Below are 20,453 nucleotides of genomic sequence, written 5' to 3' on the forward strand. Positions count from 1 at the left end.
CCCCATTCTGCTCCCCCGCCCCAGATCTAAAGGGGGAGCAGTAGAACTGGCCATCACCCCCATGGGGCCAGGACCCCTTTAGCAATAGAAACCCTCGACGCCACGATACGGCAGCAGAACACTACACAGCCTGAGTTGCCGTGAATCAAAGCTGTAGCTTTAAATGGAACTCCTTGTATCGGGATTGTCTCCGAGGTTATCTCACCCCCCAACCTTCCAATTGCTCATTTCTAAACTCCCAGACTGGCTGGGTTTCCCCGTGGGAATGTGGGGGGCGGGGGGAGGGAAGGAGGGGTATTTTTCTTAGCCCAGGCCCTTTTAGATTTCTAGAGACATGTATCTGTGATTCCCCTGCACCCCTTGCCCGGCCCAACCTTTGATTATTTTTTTTTTTCATTTTCCTTTTTTTAAAAAAAAAAAAAATATTATGTACTATATTTTTAGTCTTAAACACGATATATTATATATATTTAATTTTTTATATATATATATATAAATATAAATGTTACCAAAAAAAAAAGAGGTCGTGCATCGCTTTTTTGTGTGAAAGCGACGCTTTTGGGGGGGGGGGGGGGGGGAGGTGTGTGTGTGTATGTTGGAGGAAGCATTTCAGTCGTGTTTGGGACGTGGAAAATCCTCTTGGGAGCAGAGGCTATTTGGTGCACTGAATGTGACCCTCAAGGAGGGGGAGAGCGCTCGATCTCAAAGCGCTTCACAAAGGAGCTGGGTAGCCTTATCCCCATTGGCCGGGGGGGGAAACTGAGGCACAGAGAGGGGGCAGTTAGGAGCCTGACCTTTGAGGGTCTGGGTGGAAGTGATTTACCCAGAGGCACTGTCGCTGCCCATAAGGGCTGGGGGTGCTGGGCAGGTGCCCGAGGCTGGAGTAGTGGGGGGGGGGGGGTTGGGGTTGCAGGGGCCTCAACAGAACTGTGTGTGTTTGTGGGGAGCCCAAGCGTGAGCGTCACAGCTCTGGGTTCAAGGATTCAATCCTCCTATTGTTCAGCGGCTCCGTGTGGAGCTGGATTTCCTCTCTTCCGGCTCCGCTGTGTTTGGGGCTGTTTGGCTTGGGTCCGGCCTTCGCCCTCACTAATGAAACGGGGGGGGGGGGGAGCGGCGAATGGAGCCGCGGAATTGCTTCTGGAGCAGAACGCTTTGCACAAGGCGTCGGGGGGCCCTTTAACCGAGTCCAATTCTCCTCGCTCCCTCGTTAGTGCTGCCTGCATCTTCCCCCCCCCCCAAGCCGAGGTCAGCGGCCCCCTGCACCTTCCCCAGCTCCCTGCTTAATTAGCAACCTTCTAGCTGCTTCTCTCCAGCAGCCCCCTTGGTACCTACTCTGTCCCGGGAGCTTTCCAAAGGAGCTGCTATGATTTCTCCGAGGGCGAATTTTGCACGCAGCACAGCCTAGCATTAGGCAGCAAACAGCTCCCGTTCCTGGATGCAGCGAGGCTGCCCACGGAGCTGACACGTGTCGGGGCTGGATCCTGGGCCCTGGAACTTGGGGGGGGGTTGGATATTCAGGGCCGGATCCTCTCCTGCATTACACCCCCTAATGTCTGATCTCCCCTTCCACCTTCTCCCTTTTACTATCAATCGACGGGCTCTCTCTGCCACGGTTCCCCCTCGCTAAAAGGGGAATGAGGTTTCCGTTAGAGTGTAAGCTCCTTGGGGCAGGGACTGTCTCTCGCCCTGTGTTTGAGCAGCTTCTGGCACACTGGGGTGCCGCTCTCCACTGGCACCTCTCGGTGTTACCGTACTCCCCAGAACTCTCGTGGCTGGGCCGTAGCTGGCAAAACACGGCAGTGTCGCTCTCCTCCCCTTTCTGTGCCCGGGCTAACACCGGCTCCCCTGACCTATTTCACGGAAGCTTTTAGCGAGAGCAGGTGCCAACATGGGCGAGAGAGCACCCTTGTGAATTACATGGAGCTGAGGCGCTGGGTTGTGGTGGGGGGGGGGGGGGTAGTTTGTTTGTTTGTTTTTTTCCAGGCAACCCTGCAGCCGGGCTGGCTTAATGATTTTTGTTTCTCTACAAATGTAGCCTATTAGTTTGTGTGTTTCCATGCCTGGTTTATTATGCATGAGCCAGGCACTTTGCCTGCTGCTCCCGGGACCCATCTGAAAAACAAAAAGGTGCTTTGTCAATCTTAATGGCTTCTGCTGGAGCATGGAATGGGCGCTAGATGGATGGATAAATAGATAGAGGGTGTGTATGGGGATGGATGGAGAGCTGCAAAGGCAGAACTGTGGAAAGGAGGATGAATGGATGCCTAGGCAAGATAGCGAGATGCTGCTTTCTTCTGTCTGTATCCCCTTCCCCATATTATTGTTAGAATCAGACCATATTGCAACCCCCTCCGTCTCTCCGTCAGTTGCAACCACCTCTCCTTTCTAGTAGCACGGGGAGGTGACCTAATAAGCTTTAAACTTGCACCTGCCCAGGCCTATCATCTCTCAAATTCACACTCTGGAGGCCTCCCTCTGTCTCACTCCATAGCAAAGCAGCATCGTTTCCCCAGCAAATCAATCTCCCCCCCCACCAGCCGGCTAATTTATGCCGAGATGTATTCTAATTTATTCTACAGGCTGAAACGCACAGCAGCTCCTCTCAATTGTACAGAAATCTCGCTCCTTGGTCTCCCCTCCCGCTCTCCTGCCCCGCCGACGTGGCAAGACTGTAGAGCCTTCCGAAGAACAGAAAAAGGGAATTTCTCCTCAGTGCTTTTCCTTTTGCTGTAATTCCAGCGCGTTTGTTCTCACCTTGATGTGACATGCCCCGGGTGAGCATATCAGATGAAAGGGAAGCGTCTGTTCCAAAGTTTAGGGGCTGCAGAAGGAAAAAGACAGTTGGAATAAGCAGAGGAACCAACAGCCTCAGTAAAAAGCACAGTCATGCGGATAAAACGCAGGGCTGGGACCTTGGAAATCCAGGTTCGTTCCTGGCTCTCCCATGCATTCCCTGTGTGAGTCCGGACAAGTCATTGACGAGCTGGATCCTCTCAGAGAGGCTGTCCTCAGCAGTTCTGAAAATCATACTCGGAATCTTCTTGCTCCTCTGTCTAAGGTATTGAAATAGCCCGTGTTACCGAAGCATCCAAGCACCGCTCAGTCTTTATCCTGTTTAGCCTCACAACCCCCCTGGGAAGCAGGGCAGGGCTGGTATCCCTATTGTGCAGATGGGGAACTGAGGCTTGGAGACTAAGCGAATGGCCTGTGTGAGCGAATGGCTGTGGCAGAGCAGTGGGTTGAACATAGGTCTCTTGAACACTAGCTCACCCTTCAGACTGCCTCCGGCCGCTGTGGGTACATCCGTCCTGCAAAGCAAAACCCATCACTGAGTCTTAGAGCCCAGGTCATTCGCCTTGAGCTGCAGGGCTACAAATAACAGCGGAGACGTTTTGGGCTCCTGGAACCCGCAAGGGAGGAGAGTCTCGGCGCTTGGGCACCACCCACGCTGGAATGTCCACACTGCTATTTTTAACCCTGCAGCATGAGTCTGGATCAATTGACCTGGGCTCTGAAATTCGGTGCCATGGGTTTTTCTTCCCAGTGTAGACGCAACCTGCTCCCTGGCCATCCTTGCCATGCCCCTTCCTAGCCAGCACTGCCCACTTCTTGCTCAATTCTGTTCCCCTGGGGTCCAAATTCCACCTCACCGTCAAGGGATAACGCAGGTGGAAAGTTGGTGGAAACTCTGGGGGAGGTGGAAGCAAGCATGGCTCAATGGATCAGGGACTGGGACTTGGGATGACAGATGAGCTAAAGTCTTCAGCTGAAACTTTTTCTTCCTCTCTCTGAAAAATGCAGATTCGGGTGGACCAAAACAATTCATGAATTCAGGTCAATGTCACTGAATTGTTGTCGCTGGATGAGGGGAAAAAGCTTCTTGTGGGGAGATAAATCTAACAAAACACATCATGCAACCCGAAACTTTTTTTTTCCCCCTCACTGAAAATTCTACGTTTCGGGTTAACCTGAAACAATTTCTTCCCCTCTCCCTCTGTCCCCAATTTCTCAGTACCATCAATAAAACAAAAAAATCAATGATTCACCCAGCACTAGACAGGAGACCTGGATTTGAGTCCTGACTTGCCTGTCTCCCGCTGTGTGACCATTTTATTCCCTGTGCATTATTTTGTAAGGCACTCGGAGATCGATGGCTGAAATGGGCTTCATAAGCACTGGATCGTAGTCTTACTATTATTAAGAGCGAGACAGTGAGTGGCAGATGAAAGCGAATTCTTTAGCTGATTATTCTCGTCAATTACAGTCCCGCCCCCTCCAGCCCATACAGCACAGACAGGGCCCAGGAAATGATAGGCCTGTCATCCCACCTTGAAAACCCTGACATGAACGCACACCGCCAATGAGCTAACAGAAGCCTTTTGTCTTTCCCCAATATCCTTTCTGCACTTTCTTGCCTGAGCGATGACCGGGAGGGCCCGGGCAGAGAAATGTAACTTTGCATCCCTTTGCCTTCTTGGAATCTGGCTTGCCATAAGGTGCGAGCGGGCTGTGATTGAACTCCCCTGCCATCCCTGATGGTTCCTTTGGGTTAAAATAAATAAATAAAGCTCCCCCAAGCAAACCATCATTTGTCTCGCAGAGCTCAGCACCTGATAATAACATGCTGCAGCCGGAGAGATTATTCCTGCTCCCATTCTCGCTGTCAGGCTGGAATGGAATCTTTCAGCCCCATGCTACCTGGGCCGGTGATAAGTATTATTTGATTTCTCCCCTAATAAGTCGGGAACACCTGGAAAGAAAAAAGATAGGCTGAGGGTTAAGGGGACAGTTTCTGACGCTTGCTGCGCTGCAGCACAGCTCTGTGAATTCCTCCGTACTCCTGACTTAAAGCAGTTCCCCTGGAAGCATCCCAGCAACATTTGCTCGTTGTATTTGGCAGAGAGGAGACTCCATTAAAGAGCCCTAAGGGAAGAGGAAGTGGAGGACAAAACATCCATGGAAGTGCTATGAGTTGGTGGTTAGGGAGAAGGTGACTGGGGAAGCCTGAGCTCTCTCCCCAGAGCTGGGAGGTAGGGTGACCTACTGGATAGGGGTTAGAACAGGGCTAGGAGCCCGGACAGCTGGGTTCCATTGCCAGTGCTGGGAAGGACTGTTGTCTAGTGGTTAGAGCAGGGGATTGGCAATAAGGACCCCTGGGTTCTCCTGCCTGCTGTGTGGCGTTGAGCAAGCTGCAATTGAGCCTTAGTTTCCCCGTCTGTAAAATGGAGATAAGGACAAATCCCTACCTCACAGATGGAGTGGGGGGACTGGGTGGATGAATTTAGTTTGCAAAGTGCTCCAGGCCCCACCAATGGAAGATGCTGCTCGTAAAGTGCTATTGTTGTCGTCGTTCTGGTCTCAAAAGGGAATATTTTATAAAAGTGAATCTCGATCGCTGTGTTAGTGATAAATTATAAAACACGGCGTTTCTCTCCTACATGCATTTTCTCTCTCTCAGCTCCCCACGGTGGCTGATTCTGTTGCAGGCTGGTAGGAATGGCCTATTTCACACCATGGGCTTTTGCGGTGGGGGCGGAGGGTCTGAAACATTTTTTTTTTTAATTTACAGCAGTGATGCACAACACCAGCCCTTTGTGCTTTAACAGGGCAGCATCTTTTATCTGAGGAGCTCAAAGCATTTCACAAACCCTAAAGAATGAAACCTCAACCCACCACTGCTGTGTTTTCCAACCAGGGGAGACAGGAAATTGGGTAAGTGCCTCTAAAAAATCAGGACCTGAACCTGCAGGGCGCCTGTCACCAGGGTATCTGGGCACCTGATGACCATTAGTGAATTCAATAATCTCATTTCACAGGGGGAATTAATTGATTTGCCCCAAATCTCATGGGGAGTTTTCAGCAGAGCTTTGGCTTTCCCAAGTCCTATTCTAGTGTCTTAAACCCAAGCCTAATTCTGCATCTCAACACCGACGGCCAGGAAGTGGAGAATCTACTGCTTTCTAGAATCAAATTCAGACCAAGCCTTTGCTGGGTCTAAAATACTGGGCCAATTTTCCCCCTTCTGTTGTTTTATATTTTCTGCTGCTCCTTTGCTTTCTCGAGTGTTCACTCTCTGAGATGCACTGTGGCCCAGCAGCAGTGTAATTTTAAACGCCTCCAAAATTGCCTCTTATTGAAGACAACCCTCCAAGAAACCCAACCTAGCCAGGCTCTGGGAAACGCCTGAAGAGTGTGGGGCCCTTCAGCTGTTTTATTGTAGGTCCTTACCCGGCCCCTGTTGCTGTAGTATCTGATCACCTCACGAGCTTTACTGTATTTATCCTCATAACACCCTTGTGAGTCAGGGCAGTGCTATTCCCCCCAACGTACAGATGGGGGAACTGAGGCACAGAGAGACTTGCCCAAGGTCGCAAGGAAGCTGTGCCAGAGCAAGGAACTGACCCCACATCTCCCAAGTCCTGGCCCTAACCACTACACCATCCTTTCTACCACATGTTCTTCAGGATCAAGAGACACAGGCTTAGGCAGAGCAGACTGGGGAAGTGAATTCCTGATTCTGCAGCTTGCCACTTGCCTCGGCTGCTGCGATGGGCAACGGGAGGAGCGGCTGGTCTCTGGGGCAGCCGGGCCCACATATGGGGCTTTAAAGGCCAAACAGCTGGCAGTGAAGAGGCAGCCAGTGCGGCTGTTGCAGAACGGGGGAGATGCTACCTCTTTGGCTAGCCAGTGGGTAACTGTGTGCTGCCTCGCATTGCTGTGGGCTCCTGGGGCAATATTGCTGCAGCAGTCTGTTCTCGTGGTTGCACAGGGCTGGTTTGCTGCTACGAGCTAGGACCTAAGAAGCAACAGTCTCTACTGCAGCCCCTGAGAACATCCAGTGCCAGCTGGAAGTCTAGATTTGGGAATCCCCGGGGAGCCCCTCACACTATAAACTAAGGGGTGGATTGGGAGGCAGGCAGGCAGGCAGGCCTCCTTCCTAACAGCCACAGAGAATGAGCCATGCACAGCTCTCAAGAGCCTTCCCCCGACCTGCCTGCACCAGTCCTGTCCTGGGTGGGTTAAGCATTTGCTGTTGCCTTGTATAAAGAGGAATAAACGGCTCTGACTGTCAGGGAACTGACAAACTGTCAGCCAGCGAGGAGAGCACCGAGCGCCTCGCAGCTCCCCGAGGGTGAGCCAAGTGCACGACTCCAGCAGAGCAGGGTCTGCTTCCGCTCCGGTGAATATCGATTCCTCTCTGCAGTGATATGATCGACAAAGCTCCCTGCTCCCCAAACACCCCGTGACGGTACAGCATTGCAGAGGGCGGAAAGGCAACGGTATTAAGGCGCGATCATCAGTAAAGCATCCTAAAAGCCAGCCACGTAGTGTCTTGGCTTGGACAGTAGCCAGCTCCGAACAGATCAGAGGAAGCTGGTCGAAATATCATAAACTGTCCCTCAACCTTTGCTCTTGGCAGTGGGCCACGTCAAAGCACATTGGAAAGGAAGCCTAGAATCATTATCCCCACAGTAAAGATGGGGAAACTGAGGCACAAAGCGGGACAGTGACTTCCTCGATGGCATGCAGCAGGTGAGTGGCAGAGCTGGGAACAGAAATCAGCAACCCTGACCCCTCCCACCTCTTCCCCTTTGCCCCCCCCCCCCACTCCAATTCTGTATCCACTAGACAATACTATCTTAGTGTATAGGAAATATGTTCCTAAGGCTGGGCAGTTAGAGATGGGGTTATGGCTTAAGGAATAAGGGTTTATAGGCCGATTTTTATCCTCTTTCATGGCATAGTGGACGGTTCTTCTTGTCTCTTTATTTGAATCCATCTAAGCCTCAGGTCTCAACATCATGTGGCAGTGAGTCCCACAAACTAATCGTGTCACATATATAAAAGCAACAGCTAACACAGCAGCATTGTTACACAGGAAGATCTGGTGACACAATGGCCTGGAAACTGGCTCTGGTATTTTTCATGTCAGGGATACAATCCTTGAGCCAGGATCTTTCTCTCTGCTCCAGGTAGAGACGTGTGCACTGATACTGCTACGTAATATGGACTGAAACTTATCTGATGGCTGTTTGGTGGAATAATGCATGAAAGGAGAACTCAACGGACACCATTTAGGTCCTACCGGGGCTAGTGTCCGTATTCCACAGCCACCTGAGCCTACAGTACCGGTACCTTTCCCCGCCACCCTGAGCTCGCTGGGAACGCTGCAGGGCGACAGGACATGGAGCAGTGGGTGAGAGAGGCGCTGGTAGCAGGAAACCCTCGGGCAGCGATTCTGCCGCTCTTACGCCAAGGGGCAGCGTCCTACGGGGGCAGGATAACGGTCAGCAATACGAATGGCCCCCCCGCCACACCTCATGGGTACCCCACTGCCCACCTAGGTCCCTGGGGGTCCAGCCCCCCCCAACACCCCACAGAGCAATCCCATCCTGCCCCGCGGGGAACCCCACTCTCCCCCCCGGGGGGAAATTCCTCCTCTGCTTCTCACATCAGCGAGAGCCCCCTTGGACTCCAGGCCCTGCCCCCCCCCGACATGGGGGCAGCCCAACAACCCCTGCCCTACTCAGAGCCTCGCCTCCCCTCCCCCCATCTCCTTGTGGGGGGGGAGGGGGAGACCTGCACAGCCCCGCCCTCTGCCCCGCCCACACCATGGGAGCACAAAGCCCTACAGGCTCCTCCCCCGCCCCGCCAGCAGGAAACTTCCCAGCCCAACTTCCCCATTGGCTGGTGCTGGTCCAACCCCCCCCAGAAAACAAATCCCGCGAGACCCCCCCCCCCCCAGAAAACAAATCCCGCGAGATTTGGAGGCTCTCGCCTTCCCGGAGTTCTCGCGAGATCATCCCTGAGGGGGGGGGCGGGGCGTGCATTGACTCGAGTGACTGGGCGGGACCCCGGCTGGGTCTCCGCCCCCTCCTGCCCTTGGTAGGGGCTCAACCGCCCCCTCCCGAGAGAGCCCCGCCTACGACGTCATCGGTAAGTGCCCAGGAGAGCGAAGGCCCGCGCGGGGCGGGGGGTCCTGACTCCTCACAGGCGCGGCGGGGAACGTTTTTGGTGCCCTCAGTGATCGCCTGCCCGGCGCGTCACATCGTCCCCGGCGCCCGCGGGCGGGGCGGGTCCTGCAGCCCCGGGGCCTGGCTCCCCTTCTCGGCGACCTTCCCTCCGGCTCGACCCCCGCCCCCACCCCCCCCCCCGGTGAGGCCTCAAACCTCCCCCCCCCCCTTGCCAAGCCCTTGGGCCCGCCCCCAGCCCAGAGCCCCACGTTCTCCCCTGGGGGGCCTGGAACCCCCCCTCCCCCATGGGGCCTTGGCCCGACCCCCGGCCCCGGACAAGGAGCCTGGCGGCTTTCCCCTGCCGCCCCAAGTGAGGAAATCCCGGCTCGGCTGGGCCCGGGACGATGGGCCGGGCTGGCACCGGGAGGCTGGGCTAGGGGCAGAGTTAAGGGTATTTGGGATCCTTAACTGTTGTGCTGTCGACCCCCCAGTGTTCAAAAACCAAAATTCGGGGAAACTCCCTGAAATCAGGAGAGTGGCTTCAATAGCGGGAGGTTTTAGCATAATAAATAATAAATGTGTGTGGGGGGGAGAGGGGATGTTTGTTCACCTACTGGCTTCTGGGTCATGTTTTCAAACCTTCCTTTGTAACTGGGGGCTAGAAACTTTCCTTTAAAAAAACTAAATGAAAGTGGAGCTTCTCATGTGACTCCTGGAGCTGGGGCTCTAAGAAAAGTATGAAATATTGTGATAAAATTGCCAGTGGTAGCAACTCTTGGCTGTATTCCTGAGCAAGGCAGGAGTCTACCTAGTCTCCAGACTAATTTAGAGCGGCTGCTCTGCTTCCTGTGGCCCCTATTGGCTCTGGGAAGCAGAAACTAGCCATGATGCATGGCACTATAGCCACACAACCCTGATTTCCTTCTACACTGGTGGCTGGGAGCACAGATGTTTTGGAGTCTTTGTGGCAGCTCTGTACTGGCTTGCGAGATCCCCTGGATAGAGCATATTCCCCAGGGTCTTCACTTAAAAACCCCGTGAGGCTCCAATCCCAGAGCACATTTATTCTGTGAGCCCAGCTGTGCAGTTTCCATATTCATCTGCATTTGTGTGCACAGATGTGGGGTTTAGTGCATGTCACCCAGTGGTCTCGCTAATTTTACTGGTGCTGTTTAACAGACCCTTGGAAAACTTGCTCCTGAGGTGCTGAGAACCTGCCAGGAACAGATCCTTCAGAGCGCCTGTTGGGAACTGAAGTCACTCAGCACCTCACAGGATCAAGCTTGATTCAGTAAAGCAACCTAGAAGACATTGCCCTCTTTATGGGAAGAACCGCCATTGGATGATCCTACAGGCCACTCTGAAGTCCACCCCAATGATCCAGTCTAGTCTCTTTTCTCTTTGCTGTGGTGATGAGAGTGGAGGGGTGAGAGGATTAATTAAGGTTTGTAAAGTGCTCTGGGACCCTCCTCTGGAAGATGTTGCTGGTAAAGTGCTAAGTACTGTTTTTGTCAGTCCAGCCTCAGAAGGGAATATTTTATAAAAGTGAATCTTGATCACTATCTGTTAGTGATAAATTATAAAACACTGTGTTTCTCTCCTGCATGCATTCTCTCTCTCTCTCTCTCTCTCAGCTCCCTACAGTGGGCTGATCCTGTTGCATTCTGGTAGGAACGGCCTATTTCACAGCACATGCCTTTACGAGCGGCGGGGAAAGCATTTTTTTGTATTTGCCAGAATGATGCACAATAACCGCTCTTTGTACTTTAACACTGTAGCATCTTTTATCTGAGAAGCTCAAAGCATTTTACAAACAGTAATGAATTAAGCCCCCCTGTGGAGCATTTTCATCCAATGGAAAACAGGAAATTGTAGCATTACCTGGAAATTTAATTTGAAATGTCTAATATTTGGGAGCCTGTGCACCGGGGCTTGCTTCTCCATTGCCTGGCACCTTGTGTAATCATTCACAGCTGTGCAAAGTGCTTGTAGAAGGCTACCAAATCTGAGATGGGTTTTACATCTGCCTTGCAATGGTGTAAATGACCACACAAGATAGAGAACACCAGGGGATCCGGCCCAGTGTCATCACGGGGCCACCATCGTTGTAGTATTTAAGTCCCTGACAAACACTACTGGAGTCATCCTCACAGTGGTGATTCAGAGAAGTAGGGTTATTATTTCCCTTTGGACAGATGGGAAACTGAGGTCCAGAGAAAATAGGGCCCTAGCCCTGGAAACAATGAAGCTTGTGCATAACTTTACTCCTGGTGTAGTTTCGTTGACTTCCAGCGGAGGGACTGTGGCTGCTGTGTTCTGCATGAACTGATGGGGAGTAAGACAGGAAGTGGGGATGCCAGAGAGGAGGAATGTCATGCCCATTGTTAAGTCTTGCAGTCAAAATCAACACCCTGAAGCAAAGAGGAAGCCAGGGCAGTTGTTGAAGAACTGGGGTGACTTTATCCTAATGCAGACTGCTAACCGGCAGGCCAGCAGTCGTGTTCTGCACCCGCCCTAGCTTCGCACATGGTCTTCAAATGTCGCGCTATGCAATGATCCACTGTGATGAGGTCTGGATCCAAAGGAAACTGTCGTCAATGCTTCCTTTGATGCCAACGGAAAAATCTCAATGCCATCCTGGATTCTAGATTTGGGAATCCCAGGGGAAGCTCTCACATTGAGAACCAACAGGTGGGGCAGATTAGGACCAGAAACCCAACAGCACCACCCTTGTCCTGTCCACAGTGAGCTTTTGTTGCTGTCTTGTTTAAGGGAGAGTAAACAAGGCCTAGTGTGCCGGAACTCCCTGAAACTGTAACCTGTCAGCCAGCAGGAAGAGCAATGAATGCCCTGCAGCTCTGGGAGGGTGAGCAGAGTGCAGTGCTCACAGCAGAGCAGGGGCTGGTGCCACTGCAGTGAGTATCGATTCCTCTCTGCTCTTCACCATCCATGTGAGAAATACGGCTCCGCTCAGGCTGGATGTGTACGGTCGTGATCTGATTTACAGAGCTCCTCTTGTCCTTAGCAGAGGGTCTCAGGGTGCAGGCAGTTAAGATGCATTCCCAGCTATAAGTGAGCATTGTTAAAGCATCATAAAATGCAGAGGAGCAGAGGGAATTGCCTCAGTGTACTAGTTCCAGCTGCTTCTATAGCAGGGGTTCTCAAACGTTTCTTGCTGGGACCCCCTTTGAAAATATTTCAGGCTGTGACAGCCCCCCTCCCCCATGTCTTGCCACCCTTACTGGCATGTGTGAGGGCGGACAGCTTGTGACCCCTCCATAATTACCTCGCAACCCCTCTGAGATCCCCTGTTCTATGGTGTGCTGGTTACTGTGTTTGCATGACATGCAGGAGGTTGTAGGTTCAAGTCCCAGTGAATCTAGCCCTGCCATATTAGTAGGTAGTGTGGCCTAGTGGCTAGGGTATGTGACTGGCTCACCAGAGGTCTGGGTTCTGTTCCTAGTCTTGTGACTTTGGGCAAATCACATTTCCTCTGTTAGCTGCCTACTTAGGAAGGATTGTCTAGTGGTTCGGTTGCAAGCCTGGTTCTATGGGAGGCCGGGTTTCATTCCCTGCTCTGCCACAGACTTCCTGTGTGACCTTGGGAAGTCATTTAGCCTCTCTGTGCCTCAGCGTGCATGAAGATTAAGCAATGCTCCAAGGGGTGTTGAGTGGCCGTACGTTAGATGGCAAGGTGCTCGTATGCTATTGTGATGAGGGCCAGATAAGTACCATAGCTAGTTAGTGTGCGGTTTTGTGCACCTTCTTCTATGGCTTCTGCCCCACAATGGGGCATGGGTCTGATCCAAGGGGGCAATTTGCAGCCACGGGCCATTTTGTCCAATACAAATACAGGATTGAAAATGAATCATTTTAAAATGGGCAGGGTGCCACCACCCGGGAACAGTAGGTAGTGCACTCACGAGCTTTTGGGTTTCATACCTCAGGACCTGGTCCTGCACTGAGCTGCTGTCTCCAGCCATCAGCTTCAAGGGGAGCTTTTAGTAACCTTCAGGACTGTCCAGCAGTGGCTGAAGTCAGTGGATTGGGTGCAGTGGGAATCCCCATCACTGAGCTCAGTCCTCTTCCCCCCCCCCCCCCCCCCCCCGACAGGGCCAGTGCAAGAAGCAGGACTTGACTGATGTATGTACCTTTGTTGAGGCCCACTGCCCACGTGAATTTCACCCCACAAGGAACATTTGCACTGTCAGAGGTATCACTCAAGACTGTGGGCAGGGTTCCAGCCTCCAGTTGATGCAAAGCAATTGCCTGATCGAGAGTGGTAAATCTTTGCAAAGTGACTCATTTTCTGTCAGTTGCAGGGGATGAATGGCCGGGACTGTCACTTTGATATGTTTCTGTGATGAAAGAAACCAGGCTGTGTTTCCTACAGATGAGACAGCTCTTTTCCTGGGCACACACTTCCCTCTGGTGGAAGACAATAAAGATGCAGTTTCTTTAAGGCTCATTCCCTCCTGTGAAGAGACTCACCTAACCGGAGGGAGTTACCGAATGGGGGTGAGAAACCGGGAGAGCATTTTTCAGTTCTCAGGTTTTAACACAAAAAAGAGACAACCATGTGTTGCGAGATAAAAATGTAATGAGGTGACTTGATTATGCCTTCACAGGGAGAAAATGCTGGCTACTAAAGGGCTGTTTAATCTAGCACTAAGAGGCAGAACAAGACTTGACATTAAAGCCAGGTAAATTCCTTATTTCTTTAGGAATAAGGCCTACCTTTTTAACAATGCGGGTGATTAACTATTGGTACAAACTGCCAAGAGAAGTGGTGGATTCTCAACTTCTGAGGTTTTTCGATCAAGACTGGAGGCCTGGCTGCATGGTGTGCCTTAATCCAGCCCTAGGTTTTGGGCTCAATACAGGGATAACTGGGTGAAATTTTCTGGCCCATGTTATGTAGCAGGCCAGACCAGATGATCTCATGATCCATCTGGCCTTAAAATCTGTTTATCTGTGGTGGATGTTGATTAGCTCGGAGATCATTTTCTTCTTTAATACGTTTTCTTACCATTAATTTAGTGCCAGATTCAGTTCTTGTTTAACCTCAGGACAATGTAAGCCTGTCCCAGGTGTCATGGAGAAAAATGGACCAGAGCTGGAAGTTCCTGCTCCAAACTGCCCCAGATTCCTTGCGTGTTCAACTCCAGGGTTTTGATTGGACCCATCTCAAAGATGCTGTTTTCTGCTGTGGAGGATCCTCTCCCTGGCTCCACCTGACTCTCAGCTGGTGGATACAAGGAGGAAGTTGAAGCTGTCTGAGGTAGAAGATGCAGATGGATGAACAGAGAAAGGGAACTGTTTGTTCCTGTAATGACCTGCTCAGGAACCACTCCGGTGGTTGGATGAAGGACGAAGAGATACGTGGCTGATTTTTTAATCCTGCCATCAATAATGGATAACATGGGCCGAGTGAGTGGCAAGAGTCCACCCCACGAGGGTTCGGAGAGAACATGGCAGTTCCCTGGACAATGATGGTGTTACTGGGATGAGATTCATTCTCCATGGTGACTGGTGTCGCTTGGACTGAGCTATGGTGACATGCAGCACATCTGAATACCTGGCTCAAGACTGACCTGATTGTCAAATCTGGGCTGGGGACCTTCCACCCTGGTCCAAACCTGCCCAGATCTGTTATTCTCAGGTACGCTGCAAGGTTTGTCTACGTTCCCAGATCCCGCATCTGATAGACTTACTTGTAGTTATAGGATGCTGCCAGCAGGGGTCTCCATGTGCCATGTAAAGTTCCAGTTAGGCTGTGATCCCTGGTAAACAAGAGAGACAAAGCTGGGACTGAATACTCAGTACAGCTGAAAAAACTCAGCCCTGAGACGGCTCCCCCTGGCCTCCCAGGTGCCTGATCTCAGATGCATCCAGAAATCAGAGACCGCCTTTGAAAATGTGGTTGTCAGGTTTTAGGAAGCTGGAGGCACAGCGGGGCTGATATTTGCGGCAAGAGGGAGGCATTGATTGAATTTGTCTTGGCACCTGTCACACATGGAGGAGGAAGCCCATGTGAGAGAGGCCCGGCACAACACAGTGTATCACTGGAAGGTGCCCAGATACCACAAGTGATGGGTGCAGGTTAAGAACCTGTATAGAATTGAACAGAACTGGTTAATTACTTCCTGGGTCTGGGCTGGTGGCTCTGTATAATCACGTGGCTGTATTTTTAATTGCTGACAAAGACACGTTATCGGGCCAGATCCTCCATGGCTGTAAGTCACTGGTGCGTCACTGATGTCAATACAGCTACGCTGATTTATGCCAGCTAAGGATCTGGTTCCCAGAACTCTGGATCGGTGATTTTTTGCATTCATTATACATTCAAATAAGTGGCTGTATCTCCAGGCATTTTCTAAACCAAATCCTCATAGCACATCCCTGCTCTGCTAAAAAAAGAGAGGTGTATAGCGTTGTATTTTTATTTCTGTCCTTGTTTTTCTTTGCTCTTAAGTCCAAGATATCACAGACCTGTCACAGACACACATTTCCTCTGTCCTTCCCCGCAATCACAGAAGCAGCTCTCGGTCCCGATGGCTTAGAGGTGATTATTGTGGCTGTATTACTGACACTCTGGTTCACTGCAATTGTCTTGGTGACGCATTGGCTAGAAAGCCCCAGAACAGCTGAACTGAGTCAGAGCAAAACCACATTGCAGATATCGGAGAAGGAGGTGAAAGGGACAGACTGAGGAAAGAATCTTGTTCTTAGCTCTGAAAGTCTCCCCTTCCTCATCCTCCTTTGTAATCTTGCAAGCGAAATGTTGCCGGGACCATTTCTGCAGAATACTGCCACAGACGCCCTGCGTGACCTCAGACAAGTCACTGCCTCTCGCTCTCTGCATCAGTTTCCCCATCAGTAAAATGGGAATAAAAATGCTCACTCGCTAGTTTAATAGAACTAATAGAACAGCAACCAAAGTATTTGGGGCAGGAGGGGTGCAGCAAATTCAGGAATTCTGGTAAAAGCATTTTGGGGTCCTTGGGTGGAAGGCACAAGAGCTGGGCAAAGGGTTATTAGGTTATATTGTGACTCTTGAGAAAGCATGACCACTGTTCAATACAGAGGCAGCCCACTGTGTATCCAGTTGCCTCCCTGGGTGAATTTCCATCTTAACCCGAGGACTTCAGTGTTAATTCTCTTCTTGCTTTGCTATGGTTTTGTTGGGTTCTGTATACTCTGTTGGTTAGAGCAGGGGACTGGAAACTATGACTCCCAGGTTGTCTTCCCAGCTCTAGGAAGGGAGTGTTATCTAGTGGTTAGAGCAGGGGAATGGGACCAGGACTCCTGGGTTCTATTTGCAGCTCCAGCCTTGCCTTGCTGTGTGATGTAAATCACGTCACGTCTCTACATGCAAAATGGGGATATTTCCTTCCCCCGCTCCCCAGGATTATGTGGAGGTTGTTAATTAATAGCCATAAAGAGCTTTGAAGACCTCTGCTGGATGCAAATTATTATTTCAGCAGTTATTGTAGCTGAATGCAGCACAAGGACCCTGGTGGTTGCCTCTTTACTTATTTCTTTTGACTCATTTGCTTCAACCTATGAGCTTAATAAGAACAGCCCTAAATCATTTGTGAAACTCACAAGCACACAAAGCTCAAACACAATGAGCCCACGGGGAGGGGACAGTGTCAATTGCACTGAGTTGTCTTGCTCGCCTGCCTCCTCTTGGTGAGGTGGCGTAATAAACCCTTGAATAATAAAGACAATTAACACCAAAGCTTAGTGGGTTTAAATGTCCCAGCTAGTTCCTCATCTTCCTACTCCTTAGCCATGGTGTTGGTGGAGGGGAGGTTGGAAAAGATGCTTCTAAAATGCTTCTATTATTGTTGTAGATACTTTATATTTTGAACAATGAATTAACTGTCGTGTATCTGTGTTTTAGAATACAGGTAGTGCAGGGGGGTTGGCTGGCCCACCTTGGTAAAAGGATTTGAAGCTTTCATTGTATTGGTCATTGCTTGAAATCCAGTGTAGGCCAGTAAAGATCAAAAGGGGTTCCCCATTTGTTGGCTTTTAGGTGGCTTGTAGTGGCATATCTAAGCTAGCAAGAGCTGTGCAGTAGATGCTCCCAGGAGCTGGTTAATTGCCATCAGTGCAGAGGCTTCTGCATAAGTGAGACAAGGTGTTGATATCCTCTTTGGTCAGAGACAGGATTCTCTGTCCTGCCAAAACGTCCCACCAACTTCTCATTGATCAAAACATTCTGTCGTGGTGCCGCTAGGTGGCATAGCCCGCTCTGTGATGGTGGAGGACTCTGCTGCATTTAAGCTACGCCATGAAGGCCTGCATGTTTCAGAGCCCACATAGCAGGGTGATGAGGGCCTTAAAAAGCCTAGAGGAGATTGCAAAATACCAGAGTTTAAATACAAAGGTGTACTGGTGTGTGTGAGAGAGAAGTGGATGGATAGATAGATACCGTGGATGGATGGAGGGCTACACAGACGTGTTCCTTGTAAAAGGGAAATGTTTCTCCTTTCAGTTTCCTCTGATGAATTTAGAGCGGCTTCGTCTCCTTCTCATGTCTTGCACTGATCAGTTTGTGCCTTCTGGGTGGTTATTTCAGGTGACGTGTCAGGCCTCCTGCCCTGGGTGGCGTGATCGATGCATGCGATGATCGGGGATCGTCTGGCTGATTAGTCCCAGACAGGCCCCTACCTGGCCTTTTGGGTCCCTGGGAGTGGGGCAGGATTGGCAGGTGCAGAGAGGCTGCGTGAGACGCCCAGGCCAGCGTGAAGTGTGTGAGAGGCACAGCACCTGGATGGGGCTGAGCGGAAGGAGAATCCAACAGAACAAGAGGGAAGTGAGAGCAGAGAGAGAAACTAACTGGGGCCCCCCGAGCTCCCCAAGGGATGTGCTCTGCTGCCGGCTCTCGAACTGCTGCCAAATTGACCATCCAATTCTGAGCCACATTTCTCCCTTCCCCGCCCTCCCAGGGTGAAACTCACCCAGCGCAGAGGAGCCACTTTTCCTTCACCCCGCCTCTGCATGGGACATGTGTGGTGCCCCCTCCGCCAGGCTCGCCCGCTGCTTAAAGGTGAATTCCACCCTCCGTTCTCCTCCTCCTCCTAGCCGTGACCTCATCTCCAGAGCCGTCCAACCCTCGGGGTCACGGAGAGAGGCTTTGCTGTGGGACGCGAAGAGCTGTGTTGGATCAGGGGATCCATGGAGCTCAGTCAGTAGGAAGGGTGGAGCAGCCCCGTGTCACCCGTAGAGTCAGCAGAGCGTGGGTGATGTGGTCCAGGGAGGGGAGAGACAGTGTGTGTCTGTGATCCAGGAAGCCCTGTGCACCAGGGGACGGATGGGGTCTTCTCACATGTAGATTTCTGAATGAAGCAGGGATTCTGGGCTTGAGTCCTATGGATGCTAAAGCCCCCTTGAAACAGCTGCAACGTGTGTGTGACTGTAACTGACTCTCTTCAAGGCCCCTTCATGCTGCCCCGGAGATGTGAAGGGGCCGTGGTGTCCCTGGGAATCAGGCCCTCTGAGGCTGATTGGACCCTGCAGGCCAGTGGTCGAATGTCTGAGCAAGAGGACCACTGCTCTTGGCAACGAGAGACGTGCTGCTGTTGTCAGGGAGATGTGGGTTTTGACCTTGTTCTGGGCCAGCCTGTTTGCTCATGAAATACCCGGAGTTGTCACGCAAGCTCTGTACAGCCCGATGTGACGCGGAGGGTGTCAGCCGAACGGGCCCTGGCGGGTTTTCATCACAAAGAACGGCTGTCTGTCAGACTGTCTAGCTATCCCCCCACACACCCGTCTGTCTATCATCACATTTCTAAAGCACTCATCACTTAGGCAGTGAGTTTACCAGCCCTCAGCCCCTTCCCTTGCTTCCAAATCTCTCTCACTTGAACCCATATGGAGGTGGTGTTCCGGAGCCAACGAGCTCCCTAGGAATCTGGAGACAGATGTGTCCGTGCTAGACACTTTCCATCCCCATCCCATCTCTTACCAGCTGTCTTGCTGCAGCTGTGCCAGTCTCTCCTGTGACCTCTTCAGATCCTCCAAGCCACACCACGTCAGGGCTGGGGGGTCCTTGACCCGGAGACCCGGGCACCCCTGAGTTCCATGATCCCCATGGTAATGCTGGGCAGAACTGCTCCTTCTGTGCAGACCCTGCCACGGAGGCCTTCCCCTTGTCCCACGCTGCCCCATGGGGCTGGGGAGACGAGGGTTTCCCTGTGACAGGAGTGCTCTGTATGGGAGACCATAGGGGCAGAAAGGACACAAGGGCCTGCTGAGCGCATGAATTTCCGAGAAGAGGCTCTTGTCCCTGCCGTGGGTGGCTGTCTGGGTTTGTGATTAAGGCAGGTGCCAGGGAACAGGCAGAGGGGGCAGCGTGGGCCGAGGATCCCTTGCCTTCCTCTCACTCGGGGCAGCTGTCCTGGTGCTCAGGCCAGGGGAAGGACAGTGACTGGGACCAGGGTGAGGGGTTGAAGGGACAGGAGCCTTCTTACACACCCCTTTCCACCAAGTACGCGGTCAGGAGCTAGCCCCAGCCAGGCTTTCTGGGCCTCAGTTTCCCCAGCTGCAGAATGGCCCACCCCGCTCCCAGGCAGCTGTGGGTGTTCGTAAAGCGCTGCAGTGGGAGGGAGGCGAAGCAGACGATCGCAAAGAGCGAGTGGCCTAGTAACGCCCTGGGGCTCGTGATCCGAGGGGGCTGCTTGTGTAGACGTGGCCGGCTACATGGCCACTGACTCCTCTCTGCCTTCTCCACCAGTGAGGGGGGAAGCCAAGCTCCCAGAAGGCGAATCCACCCTGCTGTGAGGGCCTGGGCCGCGCTCGGCTCCTGCTGGTCGCTTTCCTGCCTCTGGCTCTCCCAGCCCTGATGAGGGATGGAGCTGTTACGGCTGTGAGATGTGTCAGCCTTGTGCCGAGGGGAGCCCTGGAAACCACTGCCTAGTTGTGGATGAGACCCAGGCTGTTCATGTGTAACTCAGGGAGTCGTTCATACCAGAATAAAGTCACTTCTGTTCCAGAATAGAGTGTCCACATGGGGTACGATTCAGAACAGCTACAGTTCTGCAGTCAGTTCCCCATTTAGACCAACCCTTCTACCACGGCAGATAGTTCCCCCTTCTTCGTACATGCAGGAGATCAGTTGACTTGCACAGAACAGTGTTGTCTGTCTCCAATACACTCTGACCGTTGTGTTCTCCTCTGCAGCCCACCAGGAAAGCCCCACTGACTAATGTCTGTCACACGGGAAGTCGTGTGCCTCCTTCCAGACCATCCAGGGTGGAGACCGGGTCATGAGCGGCTCTCACATGGTTTGACAGGACACCGCAGCTGAAGAATTTCACCAGCTGTGTCTTGTTCCAGTCACGCTGGAAGCCCATGGGATGGAAACCCATGCTTGTTTGGGACATGTTTGTCATTTCCCCTAGGCCGAATCCTGTGCCTGTGGGATTTGATGGGCTCGAGATCTGCTCCCCTGATTGCAGGTGCGGAGTGAGGGGCACAGTGGCTGCC

General features: G+C 52.0%; 2 long non-coding RNA genes across 2 annotated transcripts; one reads left to right on the plus strand and one right to left on the minus strand.

The window, feature by feature from the left end:
* Positions 1–2,557: 2,557 nt before the first annotated feature.
* On the minus strand, positions 2,558–5,412 carry LOC137167481 (uncharacterized). Its single transcript, XR_010924118.1, has 3 exons — positions 5,247–5,412; positions 4,611–4,750; positions 2,558–2,821 (listed from the first exon to the last, which is right to left on the minus strand). It is a non-coding gene; the product is annotated as an uncharacterized lncRNA (long non-coding RNA).
* A 7,871-nt stretch (positions 5,413–13,283) lies between these two features.
* Positions 13,284–15,812, plus strand: LOC137167425 (uncharacterized). The gene is made up of 3 exons (XR_010924110.1): positions 13,284–13,472; positions 13,583–13,657; positions 13,995–15,812. It is a non-coding gene; the product is annotated as an uncharacterized lncRNA (long non-coding RNA).
* The last annotated feature ends 4,641 nt before the right edge of the window (positions 15,813–20,453 follow it).

Source organism: Emydura macquarii, unplaced genomic scaffold (assembly GCF_026122565.2).
Source record: "Emydura macquarii macquarii isolate MOO-44397 ecotype Brisbane River unplaced genomic scaffold, CSIRO-AGI_Emac_v2 contig_2924, whole genome shotgun sequence".
Lineage (NCBI taxonomy): Eukaryota > Metazoa > Chordata > Testudines > Chelidae > Emydura > Emydura macquarii.